Genomic DNA, 18155 nt, shown 5'->3' with positions numbered 1-18155 from the left:
TAGAGTCCAGGTGAGTCATATGGTCAGCACAGTTCACGTGCGTCATATGGTCAGTACAGCCCAGGTAAATCATATGGTCAGTACAGTCCAGCTGGGTCACATGGTAAGTACAGTTCAGATGAATCATATGGTCAGTTCAGTCCAGGTGGGTAATATGGTCAACACAGACCTGATGAGCACAGTACAGTCCAGGTGGGTCATGTGGTCAATACGCTTCAGGTGGATCATATGGTCAGTACACGCAAAGAGTGAGGGTCAGTAACACAAACTAACAAAAAAGGACGAGGGTATATAAAGAAAGAAATTAGGACAGATTCATGCAAAGAGATATAGAAATCTGTTTTCAGTTACAGTAGAAAGGCACAAGGAATGTTCTAGGTATCCGACTCGTGTAATTCATAACTAAGAGCAGATCTCAATAAGTTTTGTCTGATCCATGTCAACCGCCAACGCTACTTACGAGTGACCTATTACTAACTCTTAGGTCTGCAGCATGTCCTCACAATGCTGTGGGAATTGCTACTATCAGAAATTGTAAATTTTAACCCGCATCCTCTTGAGTTAACCGCTTGTGTTTAATCAACTGTTCTAACGTTCTTTTCGAAGGAGGCGTTCACACCCAATCAGAAATCAGAGCTGTTCACTCGTCCCTTTCTCTGCCTGACTTCCTGTTTGGCCATGTTTTTTCACGTCTCACCAGCCGAAGTGTCATCCACTGCGCAGCGCTGTGCTTAAGGGAAATGGCCTGTGATATGTACGCCTACCTGGAGGACAGAACTCCTGAGCCAAACTGCGTGCTAATGATAATGGGGTACGAGAGAAACAAAGATCATTATGACTCCAATACCAAAGTCTATATACGTCTTAAAGCGCATCAGACGCAAAGAGTCCGTGATAAACATGACAGGCCCTGTCACAGACTATCACTTGCTTAACCAGGGTACATGCATTTTTCAAACACTCAACGGATGTCCAAATTAGAGGTAATCGCCAAAAAAAAAACAACAAAAAACACAAAAAGAGGTGGACATCTTTTAAAATGTGTTATTAATTTGATGTTTAAAATGTGTGATTTAAAATTATTTCTTACTCAAGCAAAATCCTAGTTATTAAGTAGAAGGACAAGCAATGTTTCACAACCATATTTACTAATGACATTTGCTGTCCAGTCAACACTTGTACTGTGCGTGATAATTGTATTCCCAGACATATATGCAAAGCTTTTACCGTTCAGCTAAAATGAACGGGCGACCGTGGCTTTAACATGTCAATCATGCAGTTTTGCTGTGTTTCTTGATTATATATGATTTTCTCGCATACTTTGAAACCATGTTTCGCAAGTTATGTGCATAATTGTGATGGTTATTGACATCTGTGAGTATTTTTTGTAATAACACACCTTTCCTATATATCTTGCCTTTCATAACTTAGACCTACAAATAAAAAAGTTCCTAAGACAGGGAGAGAAGTTGTGGTTTGTTTATGTACTACAGGGCAAATCTTTACAAGGTTGTCTCCCTTCCTGTTGCGTCCTTTGCGTGAATGCGTAAACACTGGCAAAAGGAATAAAAGGTATGAACACATCGAGGATACAGAATGAGATCCAAGCGGCTTTATCCTCTGCAAAACAGACTGTTTTTAACTTTTCTGTTTAGTACAAGAATAAGATCACTGTTAAATGGATGACACTGCCTGCTGACCTGCACTCTCGATAGTTACTTCCTCAGAATACTTGTGCATGCCTATCTTTACCAGTAATTGTCAATTAGACAAAACAAATGCAATTTCGCGAATGACTCCAAGATTCCGGGTTAGCCTCTTATTTACAAAACAACTATTCGAGTTCGGACTTTTTTTTACCACTGAGGTAAAACAAATTCTACTGTACCATGTGACCTGTCAGAAGTTAGGCTGGAAATGTCTAGCACCTGATCTGAAGATCTATATGGAAGTCTCACATCCAACCATTTTACGATATGGCCTCTCACTGACTAAACAATTGATATTGTTTTGAAAAACAGGCGGCCAGTTCAAATCTCGCAAATATGTATATGCATAGATAAAATATCCCAGATAAAGTTTATGACGCGTATATTTTTATTTTGGTGATGTTCCATAACCGAGATATCGCAGTTCAAAGTATGCTAAGACGCACACATTGAGAAAATCGTAGACATCACCATGTTATCAGTTTTAAACAATAAGACGCATGTTAATTCTAAAACCCGAGAACGCAGCTGCTACCACTGACGCCAACTGCATCCTGTTTTGCGTGTTAGCCATACGTGTGCATGGCAGCATGGTTCCGGTTTCTCTAAAATCATAAGGCTCATAACTTCGTAAGAATTCCAGGTTGATTACTAAATTTACCGAGAACGTCGGGTCAAAATGTCTGTGGCCGTTTTGGTCTGTTTCCACCCATTATCTGACATAATTAACGTTATTATTATTATTATTATTTGTTATCTTTTCTTCTAAAATACATATTGTGTTCTGTATAAGCCATCATCCAGAAGTAAGTTTTATTTTTTGTTTTTGTTTTTTTTTATTGGTTTTTTTTTGTTTTGTTTTTTTGTTTTTTGGTCACAAATAGGACAGCTGTTGATTATTCAACAGTTTGGTAAAAATTCCATCACAATAATAGAGCGTAAGATCACTTAGTGTAATTTCAATGCTATATCCCATACACCCCCGTCAACAGCCGAACCAAAAGTCAAAAGTGAAAAGACGATACTCATCAGTTGCAACCAACAAACCCAGTTGTGTCAACATACAGGGGGAGTGCTCAGAAAGCTGCCAATGCAAGAGGATTTTATTTATTTGATTTGTGCCGTCATCAAGAAAATTTCCCTTATACGAAGGCCATACTATGGTAGGAGGAAACTGGGCAGAGCCCAGGGGAAATCGACGACCATCCGCAGGTTGCGGGCAATGCAAAATGATATGTGATCAATCAGAAGAGGAAAATGAACAAGAATAATGAACTTTTTCGGGGTACATTCTTGAACATCTGCATGTGATCCGTCGTTGACACCTTCCTTTCCCGAGGATGAAACAATGCTAACAATATAATTACGTTCTCTGTGTGATGTGCAGTATGAAGGAAGTGTCACAATTTAAAAGAGTTGTTTATTTATTTATTTATTTATTTGATTGGTGTTTTACGCTGTACTCAAGAATATTTCACTTATACGACGGCGGCCAGCATTATGGTGGGTGGAAACCGGGCGCAGCCCGGGGGAAAGCCACGGCCATCCGCAGGTTGCTGCAGACCTTTCCACGTACGGCCGGAGAGAAAGCCAGCATGAGCTGGACTTGAACTCATAGCGACCGCATTGGTGAGAGACTCCTGGGTCATTACGCTGCGCTAGTGTACTAACTAACTGAGCCACGGAGGCCCCCGAATTTAAAAGAAGTGTCTGGAAAAGTATTGATGCAAAGGAGACATAAAGGTGGTTAGCTCAAACTGAGATCACATTTCCTTGAAAACCATTTAACACTGTTGGCATAGTTATGGACACATCACTCTCGTTGTTCCATTTCAAATCACCATCTTTATTTCCAGATACTCAGCTATCTCAGTTACTATTATCATCAAGGAAAATATATTTCGTTTAAGAACATTGCGGCTTTAAAGATATATATTTCACTTTCAGTGGCCATACATTTTAACTCGAAAGTATCAGAGGTAAAAGATTTAAACAAAATTACAAAAGTTTACACTCTACTTTTTTTGGCGTAATAATATTAATTGTGACGTGACATTTTTTTTTCAGCTTGTTACACAAGAACATATGTAATTGTTTAAAGACATTGTACATAGTATTTTCAGGCGAAAGGGTCATATTTCATAAAGACTTTATACAAATGCTGTCTACAGTTTTTCTCCAAAATGTATATCCCACACTGAAACACAAACACAGGTTTATAATCTGTGCAGTGGAGAATCCGTAGTTACAGCCCGTAATGCAGCTGTTAATGATGACTTCAACTCTGCTGATTACATGCAATTCCGTACAATACATTACCGTTTAATTCATCTAAAGAAACGATATCGTATCTATTTCTTGCATCTGCAGCGGCCACAAAATTTATCTTTCAAAATCTCCTGACAGTCTTGTAAATATTCGTGTTTCTACATATGGTGGCGGCAAAAGTTAACTCCCTTGATAGCGTGCCACTCGAGCATAATCGAAATTTCCATAGATATTACGTAAGTTTAGTAGCCTTCAAATCCAAATGCGTGTAGTAAAATTAGCAACAGATTAAAAATGAACAAGGTGATGAATATTCAGTGTGACAGGTGGTCACACGTATTACCGGCGAAAAACGGCTTCTTGTCAATTTTTTACCGCGGTTATACTTTTATTCGGACACCATGTAAATGCTCAAATAATGTCCGTTCTGGATTTAACTGGAAATTTTTTACCCCGTGTTACTACCTATCACCCTAGATATTACTGAGGTGACAAAATTTATGACTTCACTTCCAGCAATTAAGTGAAGTCAAATCAGCTCAAAAAAGTGGTGGTCATTATATGTTTCAGAGAAAAGTGGAAGCTGCATGTGGTGGTATGACATGGTGCCTCTTGAAATTTAGGGTATATGTATATTTTGGGAGTTGAAGGTAATAAATTTACGCTATATTTCACATGTTCCGAACGAATTATCTCCCAAGTTGCTATGTATAAGACAATACGACATGCAATGGTCACGCTAGGTCTTGTGATTTGGCTGTTCGTTGTTTCGAGCCAAAGCCGTTAGTATTTAATACCAAAGAAATTATACTCTGTGGCGTCAATCATTTAAACACTACTTTTTTATGATTTGTAGAAGGCGTTGACAAACTATGTAAATAATATACATTCTACGGAATGTTAATTTGAGGATGTCTTGACAGAATAAATCTCAGTAGAGCATATGACTCTTGCTCATATGTGTACTTTCAGTGTGCAATAAGTTGCATTAAAGCCTATTATCGAAGCTTCTCATTGCACAATGCTCCCTTGTCAGACATGCGCTGAATTTTAATGTCAGTGTCAAGGTTGCTGATACGCAGAGATAAGTCTAGGCTATGGTCTGGTCCACATACAGGACAACTATACAGCTAGGTCAGGTCACTAGATCAGTGTGTTGCGCATTTCGTGTCACGTTCATGATCTTGTACGATCTATTGTGTGACCCATATAAAGGTCAAAGTGACACTGATAATAGCTTTGTAAATTTACTGAGTATATGAAAGTCATACATTTTGGTTTGCCAGAACACTAGTTCCTCTGAATGCGGTAATTGCGGTGTAGCCCGGCGCCATCTTTTATACAGCTTTTCCATGGTTTAATTCTGTTCCCTGGGATCCCTTTCACAGAGCTTGTGTTGAGTTTGTCTTGTGCTCTGTTTCACACCGTTTCAAACATCCAGTTCTTCCTGAAATATTTCATGAACTTGCTAGTTACTTACGACGACTTTTCCCGAGCCTCTCTTTCACAAAGCTTAACAAAATCCAGTTCCTTGTGTCGAGTTTACCTTGTGCCTTGTTTCACACCGTTTCAAACATCCATATCTTCCTGAATTATATCATTGACTGCCCCCTTCACACAGCTGATCGTGCGGACTTGTCCCTAGCCCCTCTTTCTTACAGCTTAACATATCTAGTTAATCATGTCGACTTTTCTCTAGCCTCTCTTTCAAACTTGCGTCGACTTTCCCCTAATCTTTCATTCTTACAGCTTAACATATCTAGTTAATCGTGTCGACTTGTCCCTAGCCTCCCTTGTTCGGTTTGGGAGATGTACTTGGTTTGGGAAGTATTTATTCGGTTTGCGAGATGCACTTGGTTTGGGAAGTATTTATTCGGTATGGGAAATGTTTAGAGGATATGTTTATTCGGTTTGGGAGATGTACTTGGTTTGAGAAGTGTTTATTCGGTTTGGGCGATGTACTTGGTTTGGGAAGTGTTTATTCGGTTTGGGCGATGTACTTGGTTTGGGAAGTGTTTATTCGGTTTGGGCGATGTACTTGGTTTGAGAAGTGTTTATTCGGTTTGGGAAATGTTTAGAGGATATGTTTTATTGGCTTGGAAGATGTACCAGGTTTGGGAGATATTTATTCGGTCTGTGAGATGTACTTGGTTTGGGAAGTGTTTATTCGACGTGGGGAATGTTTAGAGGATATGTTTAATTGGTATGGGAGATGTATTTGGTTTGGGAAGTGTTTATTCGGTTTGGGAGATGTACTTGGTTTGGAAAGTGTTTATACGGCCTGGGAGATGCACTTGGATTGGGAAGTGTTTATTCGGTGTGGGAAATGTTTAGATGATATGTTTAATTGGTTTGGAAGATGTATTTGTTTTGGGAAGTATTTATTCGGTTTGGGAGATGTATTTGGTTTAGGAAGTGTTTATTCGGTCTTGGAGATGTACTTGGTTTGGGAAGTGTTTATTCGGTTTGGGCGATGTACTTGGTTTGAGAAGTGTTTATTCGGTTTGGGAAATGTTTAGAGGATATGTTTTATTGGCTTGGAAGATGTACCAGGTTTGGAAGATATTTATTCGGTTTGGGAGATGTACTTGGTTTGACAAGTGTTTATTCGGTTTGCGAAATGCTTAGGGGATATGTTTCATTGGTTTGGGAGATTTTGGTTCTGGAAATAATTTCATAATTTGGGAGATGTATTTTTGACGGTCTTCGCTTTCCATACAAACGCGAACAGCCTACTCCTGGCACTCCGGTTTACTCCGGGCACTCCGTTTTACTCCGGGCACTCTTTCTACTACGAATTAAGTAAAAATGGATCAGGGGCCGATTCTACAAACCCGCTTTTGACTTAAGTCAAAATATAACAAGTTTTCGTGATTCTTAATTTTTGATGAGGTGGAGAAAATTTTAATATGTATGGCTCCAAAATAAGCTTTAAGATCGTCTTCCAAATCTTGACACAAGTCAGAGATGGTTTTGTAGAATCAGCCCCTGATAAATAAATAAATAAATAAATAAATAAATAAATAAATAAATAAATAAATAAATAAATATATAGCATATGAATTATCACTAAAATTAAAATGGGTAACAACATTTTACCCCCATTTTCCTATATAGTCATGCATGTAGGCCATCTGTGTGAATCTTCAGTCTTGGAAACCATCCAGCTTGGTGTGTATCCAAAGTCCCAAAATAACTTTAATTAGGGCAGGAGCATGAATATTTTGCTCTTTTGAGGTCAAATATAAGACTTTTTAATAGTAGCCTATTATACTTTTAGCTTGTCCATATCTTGAATTTTCCAAAGTTAGTTTTCACTAATTATAGTATATCATTGTATATTGAGAAATAAGGACAGTATTCAATGAACCTTATCAGAATATCTTCTTTCGATGATACAACTTATATTTACTTACTGTCCTTTCCATATTCCGCTTGGCGGATAGTGGACTGTGATTATTAGGCACATACACATTATATGCTTTGATGGATGCATTTATTTTCGCACATCTCTTGAACTGGTTTCTCTTGAATCTGCTCCAAGCCTGGAGGATGCATGGTTTCTCTTTATATGTAGTAAATAAACTTTGAAAACATTGCTTTCTGACAATTTACCCCTCTCTTCTCCTCCAGATCAATTACTTTATGCATTTTGCCATTGTTGAATCATTGACCGACTTCGATTGTTCGATTGTTCGATTGATCGACTTCCTCATACGAAATTTACGTGAAATGAAGTTATCGTGCGGATTAATGGAGACTTTCGACTTTGAATTTTGACATGGCTCACAAGATTCTGTCAGTGTTCGACACTTCTTCGCTTTATCTATGCTCATTGCGCAAGTCATGTAGGTATGACCGAATGAGCCACTTGTAATCAAGAAGCAACACCGGTGTATCGGATGACAGATTGCACATTGGCGACCCTATAGATTGACGACGGAAAGTAGAGCAGTTGCGTGACGTGCTATATATAATAAGGGGAACTACCGACATAGGTGTGATAAGTAACACCAATCGTGTAAGATTCTAGGTAATAAAAAATACCCTCAACATGCGCACTGCGTCATAGACATTGGCGCGGACAATGAGGACTATATAGTTAGACACAGAACTACAACTCTCCTTTTTTGTTACAGTTGATATCTGTGCACAATTTCTATACTGAGTTGATATATTTACAGGACTTTGTCGTAATATATAGCCAGATCTTGTGTGTGGCGTATATATATACAGTCATTTTTTTTTTCTTGCCGCAGTCGATCACCCCTGACATGAGGTCGCAAGTTCAAACCCAGTTGTCGGTCAGGCTTGTCAGGCACCTGGCACATAAATCTGACCGCCGTTCTTCGAGGCTTTAAGGCAACACTCACACAAATAAATAAATAAATAAATAAATATAGTGTCGGCCAGGTTGGTGTCTAATGAAATAAATCATACGTGCCTACCTAAGTTTTTGAAACAGAAAAGGTCATTATTATAAGATAAAACAGATATACAAACTCACAAAACGTTCATACTTAAGTAGTTTAAATGCGAGTTCAAACTATTTACACATGTCCATTGAACGATTAGAGACTATTAAGCACAAATGGTTTTGCCGAACTTTGTTAGTGGGAAATCTGCGAAGATACATTGATGAAACGATGATCAACTCAGATACAAAATGGTACCAAAATTATTTCGGCAAAACAACAGTTCGAGAAGAGGGACAAACACCTCTTAACATTTTCCTGAGAAAAAAAAAAGATCAGAGCATTGATGAAACGATCTTCAAGTGACTCAAATACACAAAATGGCACCAAAATTATTTCGAGAAAAAAACAGACGGAGAAGGAAGACATACATCTCTTAACATTTTCCTAAAGTAAATTGAAAGGATCAAAGAAACCGGCATCTAGCTAACTGGAATTGGAAATTTACAGCATACGTTTATTTTTTCATAAAGGAAGATAACATTTCAGTTCCTTTGCAGGACTGCCATTCCACTAACAAGTTGGAACTTGTGCTACACCGTATTCATGTATATGTTTATTTGATTGGTGTTTTACGCTGTTCTCGAGGGTATTTCATTTACTCGACTATGCTCGGCATTATAGTTGGAGAAAACCGGCCAGAGCCCAGGGGCTCATTCCCAGGTTGTCGGCAGACCTTCCCAGGAAGCCGGCATGATCATGGACTTGAATTCGCAGGGACAGTATCAGTGAGAGATACATAGCTGAGTCATTGTGCTGCATTGGTACGCTGTCGCGGGGTCCCCTGCTGGTGCTATTTTCTTGAAGCCATTTTCAAATTGTACCACGAGCGCCAACGTGTTGTTGAATGAGCACACAATGCAAGAGGCTGGATCCGTTGTTAATTTTATAGATGCTGTTACGAAGGTGTGCATACTACGGGTTGTCAAAGTCTGGGTGTCACGCAATACAAGTTGGTATATCAATGTTGTAGCACGTGAGAACAGAGTGTTTTCGATCGACGAACCCGTCGAGTCCACCGAGTCCGCATGCTGATACAAGAACTCTGCACAACTAAACAAATGTATCAATGGAGAAGGGAGCCAAGCCACTTGTGGACTTTGTACTCGATAAGTGTACATTACAAACGACCTAGGCGGGTTGGTGTCTGTCTGAATACTATACATAGCTGAACGAGCTGGGTACAATTAGTTGAACGCAGTAAGTCTTTAACAATATTCAACCGTTTGCATACAACCTTCCATTCAGCTAAATTTGTAGTGTTAAATGGCATGTTCGATGTAAAAGGCCCCATTTCCCTTCAGTGGGGAACATTGCCCTTGTTTGCCTTTGTGCAATGAAGGCAATGAGCCGTTTACAATTCAATCCATTCTTGTAGTCCAAGGAAAGTTTTTGAACAAAGAAGAAAATGTTTGGAGAACTAACTCACTCTTTGTTATCCACTAGGATTTCCTTGGATACACTATTTAGCCCGGGGGAGGGGGGTGGCGGGGCGGGGGGTCTCTGTTAGGGGTTCAGATTAAAGCACAAGCAAAGCCATTAGGTGTCAGCAGGTATTATACGTAAAGTACCATGCAGCTGCAACGCGTCACAATAAAACAAACTATATCACTGTGACATGGTGTGAAAAGTTTGTGGACACTGATAAAACAGAAAGCTTTCACCGGTATACCATTGTTTGAACACAAAAGCTGATTGTATAGCATTATTTGCCTACTAAAGAGGATTCTAATCTTTTCTATTCTATGCCTTCTGTTTACAGATGCTCTATTTCTGGCTGAGCTTATAAACACTTCAGTTGTACTGCACATTAGTGGAGTTGTTCTAGGCTACGGCATGTCCTACTGTGGTGCTAACAAGACTTCATTAAACTATTCTGACACTGGATAAATCAATGATTCATTAAATCATTATACATTGAATTTTATTTGCTTCTCAAGTTCCCATTTCAAGACACTGTTTTCAAGGTATGTGCATTATTAAAAAAAGACCTTTTCTCCATACTTAACCTAGTCACCTAGTCGTCGTATAAGTGAAACATGTGTGATATTTTGGATCCAGTCAAACACAAACATCAAACTTGGTTAAGACTGAGAGTCCATTGTCGTCGCCAAAAGTTCCGTATATGTATAGCGTCGGCACGAAACCAGATTTCGCTATATGGCCGAACAAAATGTGTCTGATACCTGCTGGAGGGCAATGGTTCACTAAAGTCACTACTGTGTCCTCAAGCCCTGTGCTATAAGTGAAAAATCCTGAGCATGGCGTTCAATACCAATCTTATAAAATAGCTCGATACAATGTTCGGGATAGCCGAGTTGTGCATTGACTTCGTGGATTCCCCCGACCCCCGTGTTCGGTTTCTTCCCACTATAATGATTGCCGCCGTCATATAAGTTAAATATTCTTGAGTGCAGCGTAAAACACTGGCCAAATAAATGAATGGCCACGCATATGCACGTATGAGCTGATATTTTCGCCCATACTTCATATAATAACTCCTGGCAAGCAATAAAACTATACTACTGAAGACAAAACAACACAAATTTAGAAATCATAAAGATATTTCTGTTTTTAATATCATTTCAAATAACAAATTTTTAACAGATATGTACACGGTTTTAGTAACAAAAGGGAAGCCCAGATTGATCGTGAGATATAGTACAAGCTCATATTCACTGCTGCAACATGACAGATGAATGGCCAGACCTAAAAGTCTGAAATACATAATGCATAATGGCCAGAAATAGAAGTCTGAATCACATGAATAGCCAGTCATAGAAGTCTGAAATACATGAAAGGCCAGACACAGAAGTCTGAAATACATGAATGGCCAGACAGTGAAGTCTGGAATACATGAATGACCAGACATAGAAGTCTGAAATGCATACGTGGCCTTTCAACTGCAATGACAGTCTCTCAGTCTCAATGTTTAATGATACTCATATAGTAACGAAGGACATTCATCTTTTACTCCAAGAACGATTTATGATATAAAATGAGATGCGACTGGTTTAGAATTGGTACATGTTACAGCAAAATGCACTAGCTATAATTTCCAAACGTCTGGCAAAATCACACACAAATCCTTTTTTTAAATTAAATGAATATAACAATATATACTTATTTAATTGGATTAGTTTAAAATGACCAGCAAACTGTTCAGTATGAAGATTGTACAATGGCATGAAGTTAAGTAGAATGGTGTTAGTCTACATGAACTCAATGACAGACAAAAGGAAACTTTTTACTCATGTTAACGATTTGTGACCTAATAAACCAAGTTCCCTGATACAACTTGTTGTCTAATACTTCTGGTATTATGGGTGATAACCTGAGTTTGATGAAGGACGAATCTCACGAGAATGTGCGATAGCATAATTGCGTAGTAAGTAAAGTGGACGCCAGGTTCCTACGTGACAGGACAAGAGAGTCATTTTCGACTGACGATTTCAGCTGCATCCGCAGTTACATGTTAAACCGAAAACTAACGGTTTCTTCTTTCACAAGAAATCCCGGTTGTTCAGAGCTGCCATACGCATGCGGTTTCACTATGGGGAGAATACAGATTTGTTCCAGCCACTGAAAACATGATGCCTGCATGGTTTCCGCTTTCTTCAAAGTAACACCGCGTGAAATATGGGTTTTAGCCAGACAGGCGCCAGCACCGTCAGCAATGTAGACCCCCCGCGTAACTCCCTGAAAGATGTAACCTTGTAACCTCTCTGATAGTGGAAGGTTACGTAACACTCGGTGATGAGGGGCGATAACCAGAAGTTAAATGTCACTGAGGATTTAGTGCTCCGTTCTCAGATCTCAGCCAGCCAGCCAGCCAGCCAGCGGCAGACGTTGGTCAGTCCCGTAAAGGTACGAGTCAAGAGAGGAACAACTCTTGCTGAAACTTTTCACCCAGACAATAATGGTTCTGTGTGTAAAGCAATTAAAGTTCCAGAGTTACTTTGCAAGGACGCAGACTCCGGAGATGGCCCAGACTAGACATGACCACAGGTTTCCATAGCATCGAAAACTCTGTTCGCATCGGATAGTCCATTCAGATCAGGCAACATCATTCCTCTCCTTCATCGTTGTCCCCATGCATGCGCAGCGCGAGCATGGTCCTCGTCTTCTTTAATCCTGACATCTTCTTCTTTGTTTTTTAACAGCAGATGAGAGAACGGGATTTTAGAAAGAACTGAAAGTAAACAGAAAAGAAAAATGGTCACTTGGGTTTGAAAAAAAACTCTCTCAACAGCAGATGAGAGAACAGGATTTTAGAAACAACTGAAGTTAAATCGTCAGTTGGATTTGAAAAAAACAAAGCAAACAAAAAACTACAATACCTGAAAAGTCTCCTGACAATTTCAATTTCGTCTTGTCTCCAATAGAACCTCTTAACATTTATTTCACTAGTGCGCTCAAACTTTGAAAATGCTTATAATTTCAAACAAATAAAATATTTTAATTGATAAGTGAGAAAGTCCCAAACGCTTAATCGCAAGTTGAGTTGATACGCCTTACAATTAAGAACAAATTCAACACTTAAATTTGTATAACTGGTAATTGAGAAAGCGGTACAAAAAGATTTCCAAAACTGACCTGTTCCTTTAAGTGTAATGAAGACACTTGTTAGCCAAGCCGCCACCAGGAACAAGGCGATGCTGTAGGCATAGCAGAAGATCAACAACACAAGGCCTTTCATGTTGGTTCCTGGAGCCAGAGCTAACTCTTGCTTCCGCTGGCTTAAAGTCTGCATGGTGTCAGGGAGGGGGTTGGTGGCTTATATCACTACCTAGTGTCCTTGGTACAGGTCAAAGGTTAGATCCGGGATGGAGTCCAAACGCCTTGATTGTGAAGTAGAGATTGGTAGTTGGATCAAGCCAAGGTCATCTGCAAACAAACAGAGAATGTGGTAAGAGAAGTGATACAAGTCTGAGGTCATCTGGCTTTAATTTGGCCCTGCTGGCATCCTGAACATTCGCAGTACACGTGTACCGGACGAAGACAGGACCCGGTGGGCATTTGGTATAGAGAGACAAGCTAGGTCAGTGACCATGCGGGAAACACTGACTGATCACGCGTGACGATGGTCTGCAACAGCTAATTGCACCATGTTTAAAGCAGCCTAGCAAATATTTGACTTTCGGTCTATCAAAAGTCACAACCGAACAGCTCTACAATCTTAACTGAGACTATAAAAGCCTTGCCGGATCGTATTTGCATGAAGCTCAGAAAGCTTAAGTTTTATCAGTTACTTATACCTGAATCTATTAGCCTAACGCTTAGTCATAAATCAAACAATGTTTTCCGAGCTATTACCTCGTACTGTAGCTTGACAAAGTGTTCTAAAGCCACGTACTGTCAGACAGCCCATTTACATATGTGTATGATTTGTGCGTGTCAGTTAGACCTGGTGGATCCCATACGGATGTTGAGGGCCAACTCGGTCGCTGTGACCAGCTGGACCGGGACGATTACACAACATGGGGCTCACATATAGCATCAGCTGGAAAATCACCCACTTTTGACATACTTAATAGTGGAAGTGCGACAAGACCTGATCTACATGTAAAGTGGCGGCTAGACGGTGCATCGGAACGCTGTGCCACTCCCATGATCTTGGCCTGGTCACAGACCACTTTATCAGCTGTGCCGGCAGGAGGTGAACATCTATGTAGGACGCATGACACAACAATGACATCAGTGACCTGACCCAGCCGTCCCATATGTGATCCACTTCGGGTAACACGTGCCAATATCTCACGTTAAACTAACATTTGTCCTTTGGACCTCAAGAAAACTACGTCATCAAAACATATGTAAATATTTGTTCTACTTTCATAGTTTTTTCGCCACAACACGTTCCTTTGATATAAAGTAACTCCGTCAATAACACTATGATAATGTCAGTTCAATTTTGTTTTCGTGTTTTCCCCTAAAAAATTTTTCTTTGATATATATTTTATCTTTTGTTTAACTCTGTATGCGACACCCCGCTCTGTATGCGATAACTCTGTATGCGATACCCCGCTTTCTTTTCCTTCTGCTGTCATCCTTTAAGCAATGTAAGCAAAAATACATCGATATATTTAATCTCTACATCACCTGTACATTTTCATCGTAATTTTAAGTCTTATCACTGTTCATTCATCAGTATAACCACACTATATTCTCAGTATATACTCAAACGCTGAATAAATGCTTTTCAACAATCACATTGGTGTCGCAATATGTATAAGAGGAAAAAGTTCATTCGCCTTTGGATTTGATCTGCAACCCTCTGAGAAGTTATAAATATTATCCCATATTTGACAAATAATCTCCAGTTTAAGCCGTTTTGTTTCCTTGGAAATAAGAAAATGGATTCCCTTCTTTATTTCAAAACTTTCCATGAACAAAAATCGATATTTCTTTTATCTCACTACCATATATGGTCATTTCCAGTATTCATCTATCAGATTCATCTATCAGATGAATAATCAATTGATCACATGACTTAATGACGTCACACATGATTTTGCTCGGCACGGTCATCAGAGCGGGTAGAACAGTGCGGTTCAGTGAGTACAAGGGGTGGACTTTGGACCCAGTGACGACTCACTGCTCAAGGCAAGGCGTGTTGACACTTCTAGTGCTGTATCGTGTAACTTAGCGAGTACGGTAATAAAATGTCTGGCAAGTTCTAATTTGCTCAGCAGCACAAAGCTGAGGAGCGACGTTTAACTATACGTACTTGAGCGCATTACTGAAACACCATATGAACAACGTAGTATTAAAACATCATACTGTCGCCATGGATAATATCAGTTCACATCTATGACACAAACTGAACAACCTGCTTATTTGGTACAAACTATACCGTTTGCCTGAACACAGGTATTATTTTTTATGTCGAACAAACTGATTGTTCTTAGAGAAGTGTAAACGGAGAAATGTATCATAATACTAGATCAGAAGGATGCATATACGGTCATACCCGGTCTAATGTCATGGTTAGCCATCATACATCGCGGATGACGTCATCCTATCTATAGCTATCTTACATAATACCCACCACGAGAAATACGTGGCAGGTAGGCCGAGTATCACACTTGTGTTTAACACTGTCGTCCCTGCTCTGGTCTTACTCTCCACGCTGAACGTGTTAATCATGTTATTTCTAACTAAAGCATTAAAATCCAACCTTATCCCATATCCCTATTTAGCTGATGCAAGAATTTGTACTACGTACAGGTGAAAAACTAGACCAGCCTTCACATGTACTGGACCACAGCCATGTGAAGCAATGAGTTGTACAAAATGAGCACATACATACACTTGGTAGTATATAAGAACATAACGGTTGTTGTACATACCTGCTCAATTAGCCGGTCTGTAAAGACAACCTAGTCTGTAGTTGGTCACTAGAACGGAGTCAGGTGAATTGCGAGGTGCTCCTCTGATCGCTTCAAGTGCTAAATGCCGACATGCACGTCCACAGGCAGGTTTTCCCCGTAAATAACGACGACCTAAATGCATAAACAGGAGCCCACGTGGGGGGAATCACTCAGCCAGCGCGTGATCACCGCAGAGACAGTCCCCTGACCTCTATCGTCCGGTCTTCTGATTGGTGAAATGGGTTTCGTAGCGTTTGACGCGACGCACACACCCACCTCGGCTTCATTCAGCGGCCTGGCCGAGAGTCCAAAGTCCAAGTCAGGGTTCAAAGTCCAGAGACCACTTCGAATGTGGGTCGTGGTTTTTACACGGTTATATTTAGACTTGTGCGCTGGACCATCCTGGGTTTAATCCTTTACAACTCTGTTCGCAGATTTTCTTTCATTGAACAAAGTTCAATAGGTCATAAAGCTTGAACCCTTGTAGAGAAATGTCAAAACAATTACTGAAAGTGTCTGTCATTTGGGAAAAAAATGGACAGAATTTTGAGATTGTTCAACAGCAGTCATAGTTTTGTGCTTCATGCACACGTGAACAACGCATGAGTGAGCACGATTTGCATCAGTAAACGGCCATGCGACCGAATCAAAAAGCTGCTCACTTCATGTTTGGGTCATGCCTAGAAGGGAACTGGGTGTAATGTATGGAGGTGTTAGATAAAGTTGAAAACTTGAAAACATGACACAGATTAGGCTGAAGAAGCTTTGGGCGAATTCATATATCAAGTATTGAAATTTATATTCTTTATCCACAAATACACATACCTGACATGATACAAAGGCGTTTACAAAAACCCAGACGAAACTGAGGAGTGGCATATTTGACGTATACGGTGTAACATTTCGACAAAGGTTTTTATGTGTAATTTATAGGAGGCCTAAAAGTAAGACTGAGCAAATAAACACGTGTAAATTGAACTACTCCATGATTTAAGAAAACGTTTACTTTTTCATGTATTCCTGTATGAAACCATTAAACAAACTGTTCGTTTTTGTATAAAAAGAGTAGAAAGAAATATGTCCTGATTATTGCAGGTGAAATCAATTTCATTATGTGTATATATTACAGCTATATATATATATATATATATATATATATATATATATATATATATATATATATATATATATATATATATACTGCTGTGTTTTGTGTCGACTAACATTTGGGTACAGCTGGATACTCCATCTATACATTTTTGCATATATCCAGTCTAATATATTCCACTTGCCCCTGATCATATGTGGAAAACTACTGAGATGAAATAGGTGTGCAGTTATTCTTTACCATGTAGTTTCAAGTCTAGATCCAGACTTGTATTTCAAAGTAGTATTGATTTATGCGCATTTAGGCATAGATTTTATATTCTATTCAGTCTTAACAGAAACATGTCCGATTGCATCAGCCAACCCACTGATCCCTTTCATCCTGGAAACCAGCTGGTTTGAATGGAATAATCACAGTGGGCGGGCGGGTAAAGATTGGGGTGGGAAAGCTTTTTACCATCGATACCTGCTAAAACATGGTAGGCGTCATTGGGGGTAGGTGAAACCAGGTTTGAAGGAGACAAATTAAATACTTTATCCAAGTAATACAGTCTTGCTTATGGCTTGTGCAAACCTAGAATAACATTGTAGCTATTAAAACATGCACATCACAGTCAAGGCCAGTTAGGATATATACGCCTGTGTGTGCGGGGAAAACATTTCCACGTGATAAATATTTTCTCGGTGAATAAAATATATTCCACCGCGCAAGAAATAATTCCACAGTAAGAGTATGTTTCGTAAGAAAAAAATAACTTTCAAACTAAATTTTCTTGCGTGAATAAATGACGGCATCTGTGAAAAATACCGCATATCGTGAACCAAAAAATTCTTTTTAAAATGACATTTTCTTTGAAAAAAAGTATAACTAATTTTACTCAAATATTCATTATTAATACAAAGAGAATATATGTAGTAAACAAGCAAAAAATTCAAATAAAATTTTATCGCGTGAAAATCCATCCATACGTTATGTGTGGATTTATAAATGATCGAGGAATAAAAAAACCACCCTAGCTATATTGACCCACACATCCACGATATAGCATAAAATAATAGAAGGTGTATTGACTCGTGAAGCTGTAACCCACCATGCACTGGCGCCTCCTCCACGACAGTTTAGTGTTGCTCGTCTGAGTGGAATGCTTTCTGTGGCACCATCCATGGTTAAGTACTGCAAGATCCACAATGGTAAGACTGTGAATTCAAGACACGTCCTGACG

General features: G+C 39.3%; 1 long non-coding RNA gene across 1 annotated transcript; it reads right to left on the bottom strand.

Moving 5' to 3' along the window:
- Window positions 1-10998: 10998 nt before the first annotated feature.
- On the bottom strand, window positions 10999-15527 carry LOC135480112 (uncharacterized). The gene is made up of 2 exons (XR_010445898.1): window positions 13049-15527; window positions 10999-12644 (listed from the first exon to the last, which is right to left on the bottom strand). It is a non-coding gene; the product is annotated as an uncharacterized LOC135480112 (long non-coding RNA).
- Window positions 15528-18155: the final 2628 nt, after the last annotated feature.

Source organism: Liolophura sinensis, chromosome 1, assembly GCF_032854445.1.
Source record: "Liolophura sinensis isolate JHLJ2023 chromosome 1, CUHK_Ljap_v2, whole genome shotgun sequence".
Classification (NCBI taxonomy): Eukaryota; Metazoa; Mollusca; class Polyplacophora; order Chitonida; family Chitonidae; genus Liolophura; species Liolophura sinensis.
The sequence above is the reverse complement of the archived record's forward strand: the minus strand, read 5'-3'. Positions and strand labels throughout refer to the sequence as shown.